Genomic DNA, 19,133 nt, shown 5'->3' with positions numbered 1-19,133 from the left:
CCTCCCGGGTTCAAGATTGTCATGTCTCAGCTTCCCGAGTGGCTGGGATTACAGGCATGTGCCACCATGCCTGGCTAATTTTTGTATTTTTAGTAGAGACAGGGTTTTGCTATGTTGGCCAAGATGGTCTCAAACTCCTGGCTTCAACTGATTTACCCGCCTCAGCCTCCTCCCAAATTGCGGGGATTACAGATGTGAGCCACCGTGCCTGGCCACCATTATTTTTTTTTATCATCCCCTACATAAATTCTAGCCATTAAACAATACTCTCCCTTCTGTCTTCTCCCTGTCTCCTGGTAAACTTTATTCTGTTCTGTGTCTCTATGAATTTGACTACTCTAGCTACCTCATGTAAGTGGAATCATACAATATTTGTTCTTCTGTGTCTGGTTTATTTCACTAAGCATAATGTTTTCAAGATCCATCCATGTTGTGGCATATATCAAAATTCCATTCTTTTTAATTGGTCAATAGAATTCCACTGTATGTATATACCACATTTGGGTTATCCATTCATCTGGTGATGAGCACTTGGATTGTTTCTACCTTTTGGCTACTGTGAATCATGCTGCTATAAACATTGGTTTACAGATATCTGTTTGAGTACCAACTCTCAGTTCTTTTGCTTCTATACCTAGGAGTGGAATTGCTGGACCTTATGGTAATTGTATGTTTAACATTTTGAGGAACTGCCAAACTGTTTTCCAAGCAGCAGCACCATTTTGCATTCCCACCAGCAATGTGTGAGGGATCCAGTTTCTGCACATTCTTGCCGACACCTGTTATTTCTCAATTTTTTGTTTTGCATTGTTTTTGTTTTTATGGCCATGCTAGGAGGTAGAAGGTGGTATCTCATTGTGCCTCTGATTTTCATTTCCCTGATGACTGATGATATTGAGCCTATTTTCGTGCGCTTATTGGCCATTTGTATATCTTCCTTGGAGAAATGCCTATTCAAGTTCCTTTGCCCATTTTTGAATTAGGTTGTTTGTTTTCTTGGTTGTTAACGTCTGTTGCTTTAAGCCAACAAGTTTGTGGTAATTTGTGACACCAGCCCTAGAAAACTAATACGTTCCTCAAAATCCAGCCTCCTGGGCAGCAGGACCCCATGGTCAGGCAATTTCTTCCAGAAGGCTGAGTAGCCATACAGGTGACATCAGCACCAACTTTATTCACCTGCCAGTGGATGAATTCTTCAGCTCTTCCCTTCCAAGACCTGAGTCCTGCAAGCCAACAGGGCTCGAACACCAGTCTCCTCTTCAGTGTACACATGCATAACTCTTTCAAGAGGTTTGGAAGTAAAAAACAGGAGTGGGATGGAGCAGTAGTTGAAGTGAGGGTTATAAGATCCCCTCTGTCTTACACGGAGGTGTTGCTTTGTTTGATTGTTTGTCTTGAAAGGATGCGAAGACCTGAGTATTTGTAGAGGCTGAGAGAAGGACCCAGGGGAGAGGGAGAGGGGACATGAAACATCACATCTGGATGCCAAGCACATCTTCTTTCTGTCTCACTAATTGGAGTCATAGGAGCTCAGCCCTGAAAGGGACCTTAGAGTTTAGCTCCTTCATTTTGCACATAGAGAGAGAGCAGGCACAGAAGAGGACCTGCCCAGGGTATTTCCGCAGCCAGCTGCTTGTTCCTGACATCCCATATGTCTAGGACTTCATAGTGTGCCCTCTGGAAAGACAACTATTTTTTAACTGCCTTTTTTCATGTCTCCACAAGTTGTAAAATAGCTCTTCTATTTCTTCTCTGTTCCTATGCCCTTACCCATCTTCCCAGGACACAATGGCATATGAACCCTTTGTTCCTGCCAAATGCAGCCAAGGAAGTGAGAAGGGCCTTTGGGTTGAGCGGACCAGGAGACTATACCCTGACGATGGGGACGCTGCCAGGCTTGGCAGGCCTCCACTTCCCCTCTGCCTGTTCCTCTGTCTCCCGGGGTAGGGAAATCCTGGGATCTTTATTCCCCAGCATTCCTTTCCATCATGGTTCTAAGTTAGATTTTGGCAGTAAGATGCACTTGCACAAGCATCAGAAGCTGAAGGCGAGAGAAAGCCCTTCTCTGAATTGGCCTGGGCAGATGCGTGGTAGACGGCGGCTTTCAAACAAGCTCCTGCACGCTGTCTGCTTTCTGCTTCGGTGCTGCAGGCAATTGAGATCATCTCCATGCCTTCTCTGCAATCCTGGCACTTCCTGATTCTGTGGGGTCTGACAGGGACTTCCCTGATCTTCCCTAATCCAGCCCTTCCGTCCATTATGAATGCCTCTAAATCCCTTGTATTAAAACCCTGTGTATTTGGAATATCTAGAGAAGCTTCCAGTATTATAACCAAACCCTGACTGACACACTGGCACAGATAAAGAAGCTATGTAAAATGATGTACGGGGAAACATCCTGTTCAATCTTCCCGGCAGTGCTGAGGTTAGGCTGTCATTTTCCCAGTTTCATAGATTAGAAGCCTGAGGCTAAAGAGGTCAAGGTTGCCTGACTCCCAAGCCATTCTCTTTCTACTAGATCATTCTACTCTGCTTCTCTTGATAGATAGGGAGAAGCAGGCATAAGAGGGAAAGAGAAAAGCAGCAGGGGAGGACATGACAGAGATGGACAAAGGAAGAGGCAAGGAGAGACTCATTTGAAGTAGAAAGGGAGAGAGAGAAACCCCAAGAGTTCTGCAAAGTTGGAGAAACTTCTCATAACCTCTACTCAGATGGTGCTTTACAAGGTTACCCTTGCACTTGGGCAATAGCAATTAGCCAAGTAACCACTGTTCACAGCCATTTGCCTGTTCTTTATTCTCAGGATTTTGAGACTGCGGTGTGAACAGAAGACACAACAACCCACGGAGTGAAGAATTCTCTGGGCTGCCCCAGCAATGCAGAGCAGTGTTCCCCTGGAGAGTGGATGAACTCAAGCAGAGGGGCAGCCCCAGCCCTGGGCTCAGGGGGAATGGAAATCAGGTTTGCCCTTGGGCCCCAGGGTAGCTGATGAATGCTGTCTTGGATAATCTTCGGCCTCTCACTTCCAGACTCTTCTTTAAGCATCCCCATCCCACCTTGATATCCTAGTCCCTCTGCTACTCCCATGCTTGCCTTCCTGGGACAGTGACAGTTGCAGTTCCTGCTGACTTGGAGAGCCCCTCCTCACTCTGTGTCCTGTGAGAAAGCAGGTAGGTTGATGAGGGAGGGCAGGGGTGGGAACCTGGAACCCTCCTACATGACACCCTGTTCACAGTCCCTCTATGTGGATAGGAAAGGCCAGGCCGGAGTTGGGGGAGATTAAAGGCAGTACATGAGATCTGGTCCATATCCCACAATAGCCTGGACAGGAGCCTCAGAGTTCCTATAAGCCAATCCCTTTATTTTATTAACAAGGAAATCAAGGCTCACAGAGGTGAGGGCAGGAGTCCAAGGCCATACCGTCTGCACACTGCCTCAGGGCCTGGCGCCCAGCCCAGCGCCCTTCCCTCACCTTCTCACTGCCTGGCAGCCCTGCACCTCCCCCAGCCCTGGCGCCCAGTGAGCCGGCACCTCGCTTATGATTACAATTACCGTGAGTTTGGCCTGAGCCCAGCCGTACTGCAAGCACAACCAGGCCTGGTCACTGGCCAAGTTTCCATCTCAGTAGAAAAATGAAAAAGTTCAAGGGATGAATGTTAATCCCAAACACACGAGCAGGAAGGAGTGGGGTGAGGGGGAGAGGCCCAGCCAGGATCTCTTAGGGCAACATCAGTCCAGCAAGAGCTCCGGAGACCCACCCCAGGGGCAGAAGGCCTCTGGCTGGCCAAATTTAGGCTGCTTTGTGGTTGTAAATGCTGCTGCCTCCAAGGCCCAAGATGGAACTCAGCTGGTGAGACTTGGCTGGTGGTCCCAGCCCTCCTTGGTTGGCTCCTGCCTTGTGTATTGTTCATGACCTTCGTGTTTCTGTCATTTACTTGAGCATCTCCATCTCCTGCCATGGGTAAGGAAACAGGCACAGAGACCAAGGGACTCGCCTGAGGTCAGATAGCCACTGAGGAGTGGAATGGGCTGAAACATAGGCCTCTGGGCAGCCAGGCTGTCAGACAGCCCCTCTCCATCAGAGCTCCCCAGAGCAGCCTGGGCCTTCCTAGGATGTTCCTGCTCCCTTCTGCCTGCCACTCTGCTCAGCATCCAAGGAGCTACCTGGCTCTGTCTGCCCCACACGTTGCTGCATGGCCTTGGTGAGGCTCTGAATTCCATCCTGGCTGCTGACTTGTGCCCTTCTAATGCTGACATCTCACATCTTTGATGCTTCCAGCCTGATGTTTTTCCAGATCTTTCTCTGTAAGACTAAGATTCCTTTTTTTCTCCCAGACTTGAAACATTTCTGAGTAATACAACTCTCCCAGATTGCTCAACTCCCAGGAACTCCTATCTGCAAACTGTGCTTGGTTCTAGTTTCAAGAAGGGCAGCAGCATATTGGAATTTTTGATCGATGATATATGGGCAGTTACCCTAATATGTATTTCCCCCAGGTTAGATGGGTATGAGGACAGCCACTGCTCCTCTGCCTTGGGGACAAAGGAGTTATCATTTTGCTGGAACTCTAAGAACACCATGTGATATTCTTATGGAGGAAAGCAGCCATAAATTAAATATCAGCTGTCAAGTGGGGAAGAGCTGTGGCCCCATAGGGAACAACGGACTTTTTGATTGCTAGTATCCCCAAGGGAATCCACTTCCTCAGAAAATGAGTTCTGTCTGAGATAAATGTGCTTATTTACACCAGCTTCTAGACTGGCTGAGGTCGGCCCAGGGCCTGCAGCCAGGTATCTGAGCAATGGAGAGAGCTCTAGAGTGCAGCTTCTTGCCGACTTGGGGATTTATAGGCTTCCTGACAGGCAGAGCAGCCTCAGTTTCGAGGCTAGCAGCGGGGAGCCAGGGGGTTGGCCAAGGTTTTCTCAGAGGCTTTGCAAGAAGCTGAGCCCTTGTTGGAAATGCCTTTGAAACCCAGGGGTGTCATCTTCCATCTCCTCTTTGAGTCAGAGCCACAGCAGCAGGGCATTTTCGGGGGGAGTGGGGGAGAGTGGGAGAAGGGCATGAAGGCAGCGGGTAGGGGAGCAGAATGTGGAAATAAAGCATTATTTCCAAACGGTCATCTCTCTCTTTTTTCTGCTTTTCAGAGGCCCAAATGATCACTTTGTGTTTAAGACAATCTGGTCTTTTAAAAAAAAAGGAAGAAAGGAAAAGATGTTTTTCCAGGTCTAATTATAAGAGTCATAAGGCTGGAACGATTTGGAGAAAACATCTATCTCTCAGCTCTGCCTCCACTAGGTACACACCTAAGCCAAGGGGGAGGTGTTTTTCTATGACTAACCGGCTGGCGGACTCCATGGGTCTCAGGGCACTCCCACCCTCCTCGATCCATCCACAGTCCCATCGCTGGAGTTAAAGTCCACTTCTTCCTTTTAATCCTCATGGGAACTGGAAAGTGGCCAAGAGACTGGAAGAGCCAGTGATTTGGGTCCTCCTGGGATGTTAGGGAAAGCAGGTTGGGGGTCTCTGTCTCTCACCCCAGGGCACCTAGTCTTTAAAACCTGTGCTGCCCCAAGAAAGGGCAAGTCTCAGAGCCAGGGCTGCCCAAAGGTCTTCTGTCCCCAGCAGGAGTGGACTGAATAGCGTGCCCCTGGGAGGTTTGTCTTCCTAAGCAGATCCAATTGGTCTTCTTGTTCTGATCAAGCAAAACAGAGTGGATATCCCTTGAGTTACTGCTGGTGGGAGGAAGTTTGGGGATGGAGAAAGAGTCTCATTCTCTCCCCCACCTGTCAAAACTACAAATCTCCAATTCCCTAAGGTGAGGTGGGGGTGAGGAAGGGAACAGGCAGGTGTCTGGCAGGAGTGGCTGGTCTCCAAGGGTCCCTCCAGCTCTGACCAGCTTTGTGCTCTAAGCCAGGCCCTGGTAGGACCCCTGTTCCCTTGCTGCAAGCGTCTCCTTGCTCCCACGGCTGTTCACAGCCCTGACTGCTCAAGATGACATTTTCTAAACACTGGAGACAGAGATAAGAAGCAGACGGGGAGGGAGAAAGCCCGAGAACTGGAGCTGAGCCCAGAGAGGAAAGTGGGCTCCTTGCTGAGAGCAGGCGGAGGCATCCAGACCCTGCCGCCGATCAACACGCAGGCAGGGACCTCTCGCCATTGCTTTGACACAGTGCTGAGTCAGGGTCCAACGCCACCACTAGAGCCTGACCCCTTGGTCCAGCCAGTTGTTCACTGGTCAGAACACGTGCTCCCTGAGCAGCCTTCTTGCAGGCACCACCCCACTCTCTGAGGACTCCTTCATTTATACCCAGAAAGGGAGAATGGGATGGAATTTCATGAAGTGCTGTTCACTGCTATGCCCTGGTCCCTAGATGAGGTCTGACACGTGGCTTTGCAGCACTCGGTAAACATCTATAGAAAAAATAACTTGCTGTATTAGTCTTCCTGGAATGAACTGGCATTTGAGCTGGGACCAGTTTCCTGGAGAAGGGATTTCAGAAAAAGCAACCAGGTATCCCTCAAAGCAAACACAGAGAGGCTTGGTTAGGAACAGATGGCTTGCATGGGGGAATTTGAGTGAGCTGCACTCTTAAACCTGTCTGGGTGTTTTCGGGGAAGCCATATAACAGTAACAACAACAATAAAACCAGCGCTACCTTTATGCAGAGAGGGAGGGGCTCTTCTGACAGGGCCTCCTGAGAGTGGTCTCAAGGTCACTTCCAGGCTTCCTTGGATCCCTGAAAAAGAACCAGACCAGCCTGGCCTGCTTCTCTGCATCCCAGGGCCCCCAGAAAAGTGAGGGCTGTTTGGGGGTCCTGGGTCAGATCCTCATCCAACTCCTACCCCCTTGAACTCCCACCTCCAAAGGCAATCTAATAGCTCCCGCTGGGATCTCAAGCTCCAAGGGAGACCTTCATACCATGCACATTCTGGGACAATCTTTGGTTCTCCTCTCAGCCTGGACAAGCAGTGAAATACAGCATCCAGCTGCTGCCCAGCTCAGTCAGCCATGCTATCTTGGGACAGAAACCTTGAAAGGAATCCCAGCTCTAGCCAAGGAAAACATGAGTCAGGTCTGGCTAAGCCAGGTGGCTTCCCTCTCTCCACCTTCCATCCCCACACCCCCAACTCCACAGCCAATGAGCTGTTTGGGTAACCCCAAGACCCCACTCCCACACAGCCTACGGCCAGCAAAGGCATGCCGGCAGGATTCTAGAACCTTGGTCCGGCTTTGGGTTGCTGCCTTTGAAAGTATAGCAGGTGTGGGACTCTAGCTCCAGCCCTCCTCAAAGGAGACAGGAGCATTCCCTGCATCCGTCCGGCCTTCCACCTACCCTGGCCTTCACTGCACAGGGTTCCCTTTTGGGGCTCTGTGATTGTTCTCAAAGGCAGAGCCCACCTTGGCCAGGAGTGGCACAAAATTCTTATCCCACTTGTAATGGAAGACTTTTCCTGACTCCTCTTCCCAGCCTATCCAGGGGCTTCCGTTCTCCTGCAGGTCTCAACTCAGGCTGAAATGTTGATATTTCCTCGTGTTTGGGGACAGTGCTGCTGGACTTTGTGGAAAAACCTTTCCTGCCTTTGTGTGGCTTCTGTTTTGTTTGTTTATGTATTTATGTATTTATTTATTTTGAAACAGAGTCTCACTCTGTCACTCAGGCTGGAGTGCAGTGGCGTGATCTCAGCTCACTGCAGCCTCCGCCTTTGGGTTCAAGTGATTCTCCTGTTTCAGCCTCCCGAGTAGCTTGGATTACAGGTACCTGCCACCACGCCCAGCTAATTTTTATATTTATAGTAGAGATGGGGTTTCACCATGTTGGCCAGGCTGATCTTGAACTCCTGACCTCAAGTGATCCACCCACCTTGGCCTGGGTGCTGGGATTACAGGAGTGAGCCACCGTGCCTGGCTGGGGCTTCTGTTTTAAAAGCTTCACTCTCTCTTCTCCAGAGGAAGAGGTGCAGGGTCTCACACACAGGGACCCCAGAGTCCCTTGTTTTGTACACTCTAGAGCAGCGTTGTCTAATAGAAATATACAGCAAGCCATAAATGAGTCACCCATGCAACCCAGTGTTTTCTAATCATCATATTTTGTAAGAAGTAAAAAAAAAAAGTGAGATTCACTTTAATACTATATTTAATCCAATATATTTATATTAACCCAAATGAATATTATCAAATCAATCATTTAATTCACATAAAAAATTACTAATGAGAAATTTCACATTGTTTTTCCACACTAAGTATATTGCTTTCTAGGGCTGCTGTAATTATCACAAACGGGGTGGCTTTAAGCAACAGACATGTATTGTCCCGCAGTTCTGGAGGCCAAAAGTCAGAAATCACGGTATCAACAGAGTCATGCTCCCTCTGAGGACTCCAGGGAATGTGAAAGCAAAGTAAAAACCTGGGAGCCCAGGCCGGGCACGGTGTCTCACGCCTGTAATCCCAACACTCTGGGAGGCCAAGGCAGGGGGATTGCTTGAGTTCAGGAGTTCAAGACCAGCCTAGGGAACATAGCAAAACCCCGTCTCTATGAAAAATACAAAAATTAGCCAGGTGTGGTAGTATGCACCTGTGGTCCCAGTTACTCAGGAGGCTGAGGTCTGAAGATCACTTGAGCCCAGAAGATTGACACTGCAGTGAGCTGAGATTGCACCACTGCACTCTAGCCAGGGTGACAGAGTGAGACCCTGAAAAAAAAAAAAAGCAGGAAAGCAAGCAAGCAAGAAAGAACGAACAAACTTGGTACCCCAATTCACTCTGCCAAAGAAAAGAAAAACTTGGGACCCCAATTCACCCTGCTAAAAGAAAAACATATTAAGCTGAAAGCTGAGTCATAGAAGAAGCTGCCTTTTTTTTTTTTTTTCCTGAGCAGATAGCTACAGATAAAAAGTAAAATATCTCCACAGTAGCTACGCTATGTTCACCTTATCTTACGGTAAGCTTGAGAGGAATACATAACTGACCATTCCCCTACCTACTCCTTTTCTCTTGCAACATATGGATTCAGTTATGTGACCTCTTTTCCCTTGAGCCTGCTTTTCTCCTTTAAATATTGAGGCCCTCAGAATCATCCTTGGAGAAAGGCACAGACCTGTCTCCTGGGCATGTGTCCTTAACCTTGGCAAAATAAACCTCTACATTGATTGATACCTGACTCAGATACTTTTTGGTTTACAGGAAGCACCCCTCCATGCCTCCTCCCAGCTTGGGTTGGTGCTGGCAATCCCTGGCTTTCCTTGGCTTGTAGCTGCATCATTCCCACCTCTGCCTTCATCATCACATGGCCTTCCTCCTCCCACGTGTGTCTCTGTGTCTTTATATGGCCTTGGAGAACAGTCATTGGATTTATAACCAGCCAAACCCAGTAAAATCTTATCTAATTACATCGGCAAAGACCCTATTTCCAAATAAAGTCACATGCTGAGGTGCCAGGTGGACAAGAGTTTTAGAAGGACACTATTCGCCCAGTACAATGTTGGGGGCAGTGACCACTCACCCACCTGATATTTGGCTCCCAAGATCCTGTTCCTGTCAGCTGTTTTTTTTGTTGTCTTTGTTCTTTATTTTCATTCTGGCAGGCCTTGGGGATGGGATCAAAGGTAAAAGGAAGCAGGTGAGATTAATTTTAATAATACTGTTTATTTGACCCAATATATCCACAATATTATTTCAATGTGCAATCAGTATAGAGAATTATTAATGAGATATTCTTCATTTTTTTTTCATACCAAGTCTTCAGAATTTTATATGTATTTGACCTGTACACCACATGCCAATTTAGACTGACCACATTTCAAGTGCTTGACAACCACATGGGGCCAGTAGCCACCATATTGGACAGCACAGCTCAGGAAGTTAAAAGAAAGGGGTGAGGCTTCTGACGAAGCCAAGGACACCTCTGGGGAGGCTGGTGGATCCCAAGGAATGGTATTCACCTGATGGCCTCACCCCCTCCAGGTTCTCTCCTGATTATATTTCATCCGTGAGAGGTGGTCTCATGGTGACGAAGGGAGGAATTCATGCAACATCAGCTCACACTGTATCAAACCAGAAGGATGATATGGTTTGGCTGTGTCCCCACCCAAATCTCATCTTTAATTGTAACTTCCACAATTCCCATGTGTCATGGGAGGAATCTGGTAGGAGGTGATTGAATTATGGGGGCGGTTCTTTCCTGCACTGTTCTCATGATAGTGAATGAATCTCACAAGATCTGATGGTTTTAAAAATGGGAGTTTCCCTGCACAAGCTCTCTTTGCCTGCTGCCATCCACATAAGATGTGACTTGCTCCTCCTTGCCTTCCACCATGATTGTGAGGCTTCCCCAGCCACGTGGAACTGTAAGTCCATTAAACCTCTTTCCTTTGTGAATTTCCTTTGTGAATACCCATTCTCAGGTATGTCTTTATCATACCCGTATGTATTAGTGAAAACGGACTAATACAGTAGCTTTGTTCATTCACAAGAAGAGTGGCGAGCAGCTGGATGCTCTCTCATCCCTACATGCAGTCCCTCCCTTTCCTGTAGGCACAATGCTTAAGGAGCCAGGCCTGGGCTTCTGGGCTCAGAATCAGGGCCTTTCCTTACTGAGTGCAAATGATTGAAAATCTCAGGCTACAAAAGTGGGAGGCATGCAACTCCCCAACAGAGACATGCCATTGCCAGTGGGGACACTGGAATCCCTTTCACCAGGCAGTGTGGGATGGGTGTGGCCATGTGCCTAGGACTGGCTCTTTTCTACTTCTCTGCTGCAGACCTGACCCCTTCTGACTGGCATCTTTTCCTTTAGATATGCGGGTCTCACTGGCCTGGGCCCTATTCTGTCTCTTTTTAGCATGGCTGGGCCTCTGTCTGCTTTGATTTCTATGTGTCAATTTTATGGTCAAACTCCCAAAGAGCAACCTCATTCCTCTAGGGAACGGGCTCCCTCAGTTTGCTCCCTTGAAATACCTGCGATTCTTTATTCTCCTGAACCCTGCTCTACAGCCTCTGTATTTTTCTGAGAAAAATCAGAAATAACCAGAACCCAGACCTGGAAGCTAGACCCCAGACATAGTTTATCCATCTCTCGGGCTCTGGGGCCTACTCAGGATGTGCATGCTGGGGAGTGGAGCACCCTCTCCTGGGCTGGCCTGTCCTCAGGCCCCACGACAGACAGTGGTCCTGAGCTGGGACAGCAGGATGACAAAGGCTCACATTTGCACTCTGGAGCAAAAACATCACCGGATGGAAATTGAAGTAGAGAGAAAAAGAATGAGTATAGGGGATGAGGAATCTCTGATGTTAACTCAGGGGTACCACCAGTCCCCTGAAGCTGCAAATAACATGAATCAATCCCTGTCTCTCACACACACACACACACACTCACTCATCTTGAGAGCCTTCCAATTTTTTTCTGCAATGCACGGACCTCACAAAAAAATGACTCAGCCTTACATAAGAGACGGGAATTCGAGGGGGACCAGGAGTGTGATGACTCATTGCCTTGAAATTTCCAGTGGGATACACATGTTTTCTTAGATGATTTTTTAAACATTTATCTTTAATGATTGTCCAAAATAAATGGTTTGGGAGGCAGAATGGAGTGAGAATCCCACGTCAGGGCAGGAAAGAATAATCATGATGAAGAGCAGGGGGCAGGAGGCTGAGGACAGGGCCCTTTCAGGTCAGGTCTCAGAATGTTCTGGTGAGAATCCAGAACTCTCCTCCTAGGACCTCAGGGCATTTCAGGAACTGTAATAATACAATCACTTCATATAGCAAGAATCAGCCCCTGAGGTCTCCAGGAAGTACCTTGATTTGAAAGAGCTGTGACCAACCTCAGTGGCATCTCCAACTACCACGCTGCGGAAGTCTGTGAGGCCATGGTCCTCAGCCCTTTGCACAGATTAAAACCCCAATCCCAGCCGCACCCCAGACCAATCAATCAGGATCTCTGGAGATGGGGCCCAGGCATCTATCTATCTATCTATCTATATATATATATTGATTCCTCAGATGATTCCAATGTACAGCCAATGATGAGCAGCTGCTGGGCTGGAGGGACTGGGGCCGTTTTATACCAGGTGAGTAATTCAAGGTATTGATGTCACCCTGATCCTTAGAGGACTATTAGCCAATCCGTTGAGTTTCAGATACAACCAGTTATCCCCCTCCAGGGAGCTTGAGATTTTTTTCTCCCTTTTCTGTTATTGGCGAAGAGCAAATCCCTGCAGGGAAGCCTGGTGTCTACACAGAGCTGACAAGCGGGCAGCTTGGGGAAGGTGGGCCAGGCTTTGGGAGCCAGCGGGCCCCTCCGAGAAGAAAGCCCTTGGATTCATCTACAGGAAGCCCAGAGTTCTCTGACACCAACCCAGCTCTCCCACACCATGCCCGGCCTAGAAGCCCAAGGCCTCCAGCTGGATTGTGCCAGTGATCCACTGTCAGGGCAGTCCAGCCTATGCCATTCATGGCTCCGCTGGCATCAGGATAAAGTCAAGGGCTTCATGCTGGCACTTAAGGTTATACCCAATCTTCCTTCAACCTTCCTCTCTCTCTCCCCAATGCACATGGACCCTGCCCCACCAGGCTGCCCCCGTCCCTGCCCCAAATGCCCAGCAGGTTCCTACTTCCAGACTTCAGTCACATCCAACATTCTCTGATTTAACTATATACAAAGGTCTTCAGGCATCTCCTGCGGAATGCAAATCCCCCTGGCAAGAAAACCCTCGTGTCAGCCCATAGCTCAGGGGGATCTACTGGAGACTGGGTGGAGGTGCAGAGAACAGGTCCTAGGCCCCAAGAGGAGGTGAGAGAAGGAGGCTGAAAGCATCTTGGACACAATTCATCCCCACGGCCTCAGCCTCACTCCCAGACTCCTGGAGCCTGGGCCTGGCTTCTGTGTGTGGCCGCTTGATGCCTGGCACTACCTGTCCTCTAACCTGCTGACCTCCACAGGCACGTTCTGCCCTCCTCACCTTTGTGTGAGAACTTAGCCTCCCCTCCGAGAGCTGCCGAAAGGGGGCTGGTAACTCTGGGCCATATCTGTCCACACTGTCACATACTGACTTTATGTCTGAAGGAAGAGGGTTTCATCTCCCTGAGCCTCCACTTCTTCCACTATAAAACAGAATTGTAAAAGCACTAGCCGCAGAGATTTGTTGTGGGGATTCAGAGAGGCAGTGCAGGTGAAGAGTACAGTCCTTTCAGGGAGGCTCTCTCATAAACATCGCCACCATCATGTTGCATGGTTTTGTATAATCCTTGCAAGCTCACTGGATTCCACACTGGACTGTTAAGTGCCAGGAGGGCAGGGACCTTGCCTCCCTGTAAGCTAGGTGCCCAGCATGTGTCTGGCACCCAGTAGGGCCTCCACAAATATTACTTGAATAAATGAATGAGGCAGAAGCTATTATGATTATTTGGTTAGTGTTCTCATTATCATTGTCATGGTTCTTATTACTGTTTTTATTGTTACTCTTATGAGGTCCTTTGAATAATGCCACCGGGCTTGAGAGTATTGTGCCCTCTCCCTGCCCTTCTCCAAAAGCCGCATTGTCTCTCTGCGTAGCCCCTGTTGGCTGTGAGCACCTTCTCTCCTCCTCTGATTTCTTTGCAACCCTCCTCTTTGGGACTGCTGCTGTCCCCTGCCTCTCACTCTGCAGCTGTGAACTGGAGACACCTGCACATCCCTGCAACTCCCTGCAGCTAAACGAGCAGCTTCTCAAGGAACCCTGTGTGCACAAGGTCAGCCCCATGGGCGGGGAGCCCCACTAGGTGACTCAAAAGCCTTCCTCAAGCACCCACTGCCAGGCAGCCTTTTCACCCATGACTGAGGGATTGCTGCAGTGGGAAGCTGGGGAAAGTTCTGTGCCCGCCTCAGGTCAATATCCCCTGGAAATGCATGGAGTGGGTGCCCAGACCAGCCACGCACCCCCAGTTCTTGACCTTTTCATTTCAGACCTCGTATCTTACCTACTCCCCTCCCTTTTCTCTCCATCTTTCTAAGGTGAGTCCCTTGTTAGTGAGCAGTCAATACCTCCCTGCTGCAGCTCCAGGGTTGATGGGAAGTTAGTGGTTCCTGAGCCTCTGCCTCCAGGAGCTACAGCTTGAATACCCTCACCAGCCTCTCTCCGTAGGGTCCTGACCTCGGGGAAAGGCTGGGACTAGGGGTGAGGGTGGGAGGAGGAGGGTAGGGAAGGAGATAGGTTGCAGTGCTTGTGACCCTGCTGTGTCCTGTTTGGCACCTGGGAAAATCATCTCAGGCAATGCAGGCACTAAAATGGCATAGAGTTGGAACAATCTGCTTCACATACCTTCATTCTGAAGAAAATTGGAGCCGGACGCGGTGGCTCACCCTGTAATCCCAGCACTTTGGGAGGCCGACGTGGGTGTATCGCTTGAGGTCAGGAGTTCGAGACCAGCCTGGCCAACATGGTGAAACTACATCTCTACTGAAAATACAAAAAATTAGCTGGGCATAGTGGTGGGTGCCTGTAGTCCCAGCTACTTGGGAGGCTGAGGCAGGAGAATTGGTTGAACCCAAGAGGCAGAGGTTGCAGTTAGCTGAGATCATGCCACTGCACTCCAGCCTGGGCAACAGAGCCAGATTCTGTCTCAAAAATAAATAAATAGAATTGGAAAGGTGAGCCTGCACTCCAGGCTGCCTCTGCACTGCCTAAGCATGACAGTGCCAGGTGACCTATTAGATGGGAATCCAAGAACATAGCCCCTGTTGCCCAGTTCAGGAGCCAGGCTTCAAAAACGGTGGTAAGGAAAAGTCTGGGAGAAGACTACAAGTCTTCGTTGTTGATTTTCTCTCAAAAGAGTCACAGTAGGTCCCAAATATTTCCAACCTCTTCTTTATTTGTGTAGCAGTAAAAATGCAACCTGTCACTCAAGACTTTAAGCCTTCCTTGACCTAATTAGTATTTTCTCCTGTGTTACTCTATACTGCAGGGCTACCACCACTGATTAGCCCAACTGAAGGATGAGGGTGGCCTCATTAATACAACACTCTAGTTAACTCTCATATCTATGTCAACAATTTTCAAAGGATTATTATAAAGCAAGGACCATCCTTGCTAATCGTGTTTTTTTCTTTTTATTCAGAAGAGCTTTCTAGGGTCTTAGGGCAATGTTTCCTAAAGTCTATTCCATGACTCTCGAGCTTTGTGAGATGTTAATTGGTGTTTTATATGCATTAAAAAGTCTAATAAGTTTGGGAAATGTTGGATTTTAAAAGTGAACGTATTTAACTTTGGGAGGCCAAAACAGGCAGATCACTTGAGGCCAGGAGTTCGAGACCAGCTTAGCCAACATGGCAAAACCCCATCTCTATTAAAAACACAAAAACTGGCTGGGTGCAGTGGCTTACGCCTATAATCCCAGCACTTTGGGAGGCTGAGGCAGGTGAATCACATGAGGTCAGGAGTTCAAGACCAGTCTGGGAAACGTAGTGAAACCCTGTCTGTATTAAAAATACAAAAATTAGCTGGGCGTAGTAGTGCATGCCTGTAATCCCAGCTACTCAGGAGGCTGAGACAGGAGAATCTCTTGAATCCAAGAGGCAGATGTTGCAGTGAGCCAAGATTGCACCACTGCACTCTAGCCAGAGCAACAGAATGAGACTCTGTCTCAAAAACAAAAATTAGCTGAGTGTGGTGGCACATGCTGTAATCCCAGGTACTCAGGAGACTGAGGTGGGAGAATTGGTTGAACTGGAGGCGGAGGTTGCAGTGAGCCGAGATTGCACCATTGTACTCCAGCCTGGGTGACAGAGTGAGACCCTGTCTCAAAAAAAAAAAAAAAAAAAAAAAAAAAAAATATATATATATATATATGTTTATGCATGATTCTGAGACTTCACTAGATGCATTAATGGTGGGTAAACTGTTTTCCAGACTTCCTTGACCACTCAACACTTTTTTTGGGGAGGATGCCACGTGACTGGTGTTTGTGCCAGACTTTGGGGAATTCGGCCTTTGTCAGGCTCAACACAACAAGGGTTCTCATTGCTCACTGTCTTGTTACATGAGTTGTAGGATGTTACACAGAAATGGCTGAAAAGCAAGGAGCAGCTATCAGAATGTTTGGTGACACAGCTTCTCCTTTCGTGGTCCCTTCAGCATGGACTTCACATTCAGCAGACCCATGAGGTGTTCCCTTTCGGATGAGCTCCAAGGTCTTAAGAGAGCATCTCTAGTCTGCGTGAGTCTGTCTGAACGATGGTCCTGAGCAAGAACCACCTATAACCATCTGCTCAAAATAACTCAGGGGAAGTCAAAGCTTTCTAAGTGGAAGGTGTCCGAAACCACATACACAGACCACTGTAGCATTCCTGACATTATGGAGCTTGGAAATGAGTCCAAATGCGAACATAGCTTGCTACGTGAGGGACATGTTTTGCTATGACAAGAACTTGGAGTGTAATCCTTCCCCCCTCAAGAATGTGACATCACACCTCATCAGATCCTATGTGTGAGCTACTGACCTCAACCACTGAACTTCAAACTACTTAAAAACCTAAGGGTTTGACAGACACTTTGAGAGCTTGGGCTGTGGCAAGCTACACTCTGTCAGCCTCTCTTCGACAGGGCCCCACCCTGCTAGCCTTTGAACTTGGAAGCATCGCCCGCAAACACCGGTGCCACCCTCTAGCGTTGAGGGACCATATGTGTCTTTGTGAATCTCCGTTGTGTTGGATGGCTTCTCTCCCAAGAGCTGCTCTTATAAAAGAGACACACCACATTTTAATGAGCCTTCACTCTCCACAGAGGCCTGCTTCCTCCTAATTGAGCAAGTAGACTTTAGTAACTTTGGAACTCACTCGCTCTGTGACTAATACACCCTGTCTACCCAGCGCATTCCCTGTGAGATTTGTTCATGTTGTTCTCCCCCTCCTTAAGCATTGTGAATCTAGGAAAAATATCATCTTTGTAGGGCAACAAACCATGTGATTTGTGAAATCATACTTTGAGCATCTCCTAATTTTAACCATACACAATGCCTGAGAACTGGGAAATGAAGAAAGGAGGAATTGGATCTAAAAATGTGTTTAACAAAGTATAAATGCCATAGATACCCAACAACAGGGTGCCTGGACAGGTAAACAAAGGCAGGTTACCTCTTCCAAATGTCATAGACTACAGAATACATAGAAAGAGGGTCGTGGTATTAAATGAGGTAAAAAGAGCCCATAATGCGGAAGGAGGAGAATCATTGGTTTACAAGATGGTGCGGAGTCTCCCATAGACAGCATCTGTTTGGCCCGGTACTAGGAGGCCTCTTTGGTGTGAAATGTGAAGCCCCCAGGGAATGGCCCTGATGGGCTAAAATGTGAAGGAGGGGGATGGCTACTGAATTAAAAGAAATAGCAGGAATTTGAGAGAGTGGGGGCTGGCAGCTGGAGGAGACAGGAGCTGCCCAGTAGGACATGCAGGCATCGAGCGAGTGTCTATGAAGGAGTGTCCACGGAGGATTCCTCACGCCAGAGTCTTGGAGGTGCGGGACGTTGTGTTTTAGTCATTTGCTCTATTATCACATAAAGTCATGCCCCTCTTGACCCTCATGCCTTTAGTAAGTGACCAGGGCAGAATCTCCTAGCAAGGGAGAGCTGAACTGGGGGTGGCTCCCAGCCCCACCTCATGGAAATCCTCAGAGCAGCCTGGAGGGCTGACATACCTGGGTGTCAGGCAGGGCCGGCAGGAAACAGCACCACTCAGAGTGGATGAGTGAGCAGAGTTACGGAGGGAGCATTTTACAAAGGTATGGGTGGGCTTGGGGGAAACCAGATGCAGTGCAGTGTTCAGAGGCGGTAAAGCTCAGCACCGTTAACTCCACCTGGCTAGGGGCAGGTGGGGAAAGAGAGAAAGTGGTGTGGGCAAGGGAGCTGGAACACTGCCTGACAAAGCTGTGACCTTCTGTCATGGGACACAGCTGGTCCTCAGTGACCCCAGAAGGAGGAAGGAGGGAGGTGATGTTATGGGGATGAATTGTTCCCCCAAAACCCATATGTGGAAGCCGTAAACCCCAGTACTTTACAATGTGACCATGTTTGAAAACGGAGCTTAGACAGAAATGATTAAGTTAAAAATTGAGGCCCTCATCCAATCTGACTGGTGTCATTGGAAGAAGAGGTAATCCAGACATACTAAGAGACACCAGGGTCACACACACAGAGAGGAGAGACTGTGTGAGGATACAGGGAGAAGGCGGAACTGAAAGGAATCCATTTCTGTTGTTTAAGTCCCTGAGCCTGCGGTACGCTGTTATGGCAGCCCTAGCGAGCAGATACAGTGAATCCCCAAACCTCCTTCCTTCCTCCTTATTGTCTCTGCCTGGGGCTCCCTACTGGCCAAACCCCACCAAGGCCAGAGGGCAGGGGTGTGAGTGGGTACAGTCAAGACAGGCCAGCCTCCCAGGTCCAGAGCAGGGTGACAAAGGTGGAGAGTAGGCCCAGAGCAGCAGACAGGGGTGTCTGCACACCTGGGAGGGGTGTGGAGTCGAGGTAATGTATCTTCAGATGGGTGACCCAGGCTCGGCTCCTGACAACACCAGGTTCACAAATAGGACACAGAACAGCGTGGTGAAGGCAGGCCAACATCTGGACCAAGATTGGGAGAAAAGGGAAACAATGACAATGGTTGGTAGGACTACAGCTGATTTGTTTTCCCCAAGCTTTTATTTTATTTATTTATTTATTTCCGATATGGTTATGTTGTTTTAGACTAAAAAAAGCCAGTCCAGAGGCAGACTTTTCAGGTGAAGCAGCTTAATCTAGCTTGAGGGCACGGAGGCTGTTGGGGCAGAAGGGTGGTGGACGGGGGCAGGCAGCACCCTTGAATTGCTTAAGCTCTATCAGAGAAGAGATACCCGTGTCTCCTGTGCCCCTCGCCCCTGGGTTCTCTCATGATAAAGGATAGACCAAGAGCGTGACCTTCTGGGTATGATGGGTGCTTCCCCCAGCCCCGGACTCCGTCTCAACATCAGTCCAGGCACCCAAGGCACAACTCTGAGAGGAACAAAAGCTTGGGGAGCTGTCCTAAGTATCCCTCACCCCTCGCTTCTTCCCCAGAGTCCTGGGGAGACATGATTTGTGACATCTGTTGCCTGGTATTCTTGCCTTAGGTTCACAGGCATGTGAGTTTC

At 48.7% G+C, this 19,133-nt stretch overlaps 1 protein-coding gene across 4 annotated transcripts in view; it reads left to right on the top strand.

The window, feature by feature from the left end:
- Window positions 1-16,954, top strand: part of SOCS5 (suppressor of cytokine signaling 5) — a 163,992-nt gene extending 147,038 nt beyond the window's left edge. For 2 of the 4 annotated variants that reach the window (XR_010123253.1, XR_010123254.1), the window contains exons 2-4: window positions 2,804-3,170; window positions 12,003-12,070; window positions 15,887-16,954. The gene's annotated coding sequence lies outside the window, so the exon portion shown is untranslated. Of the gene's footprint in view, window positions 1-2,803; window positions 3,171-10,247; window positions 10,346-11,761; window positions 12,071-15,886 lie in introns of those variants that run through there. The other 2 variants (XR_010123255.1, XR_008497208.2) reach the window with 2 other exon arrangements.
- The last annotated feature ends 2,179 nt before the right edge of the window (window positions 16,955-19,133 follow it).

This window comes from Pongo pygmaeus, chromosome 12 (genome assembly GCF_028885625.2).
Source record: "Pongo pygmaeus isolate AG05252 chromosome 12, NHGRI_mPonPyg2-v2.0_pri, whole genome shotgun sequence".
NCBI classification, from domain to species: Eukaryota; Metazoa; Chordata; class Mammalia; order Primates; family Hominidae; genus Pongo; species Pongo pygmaeus.
This window is presented reverse-complemented; position numbering and strand designations above follow the sequence as displayed.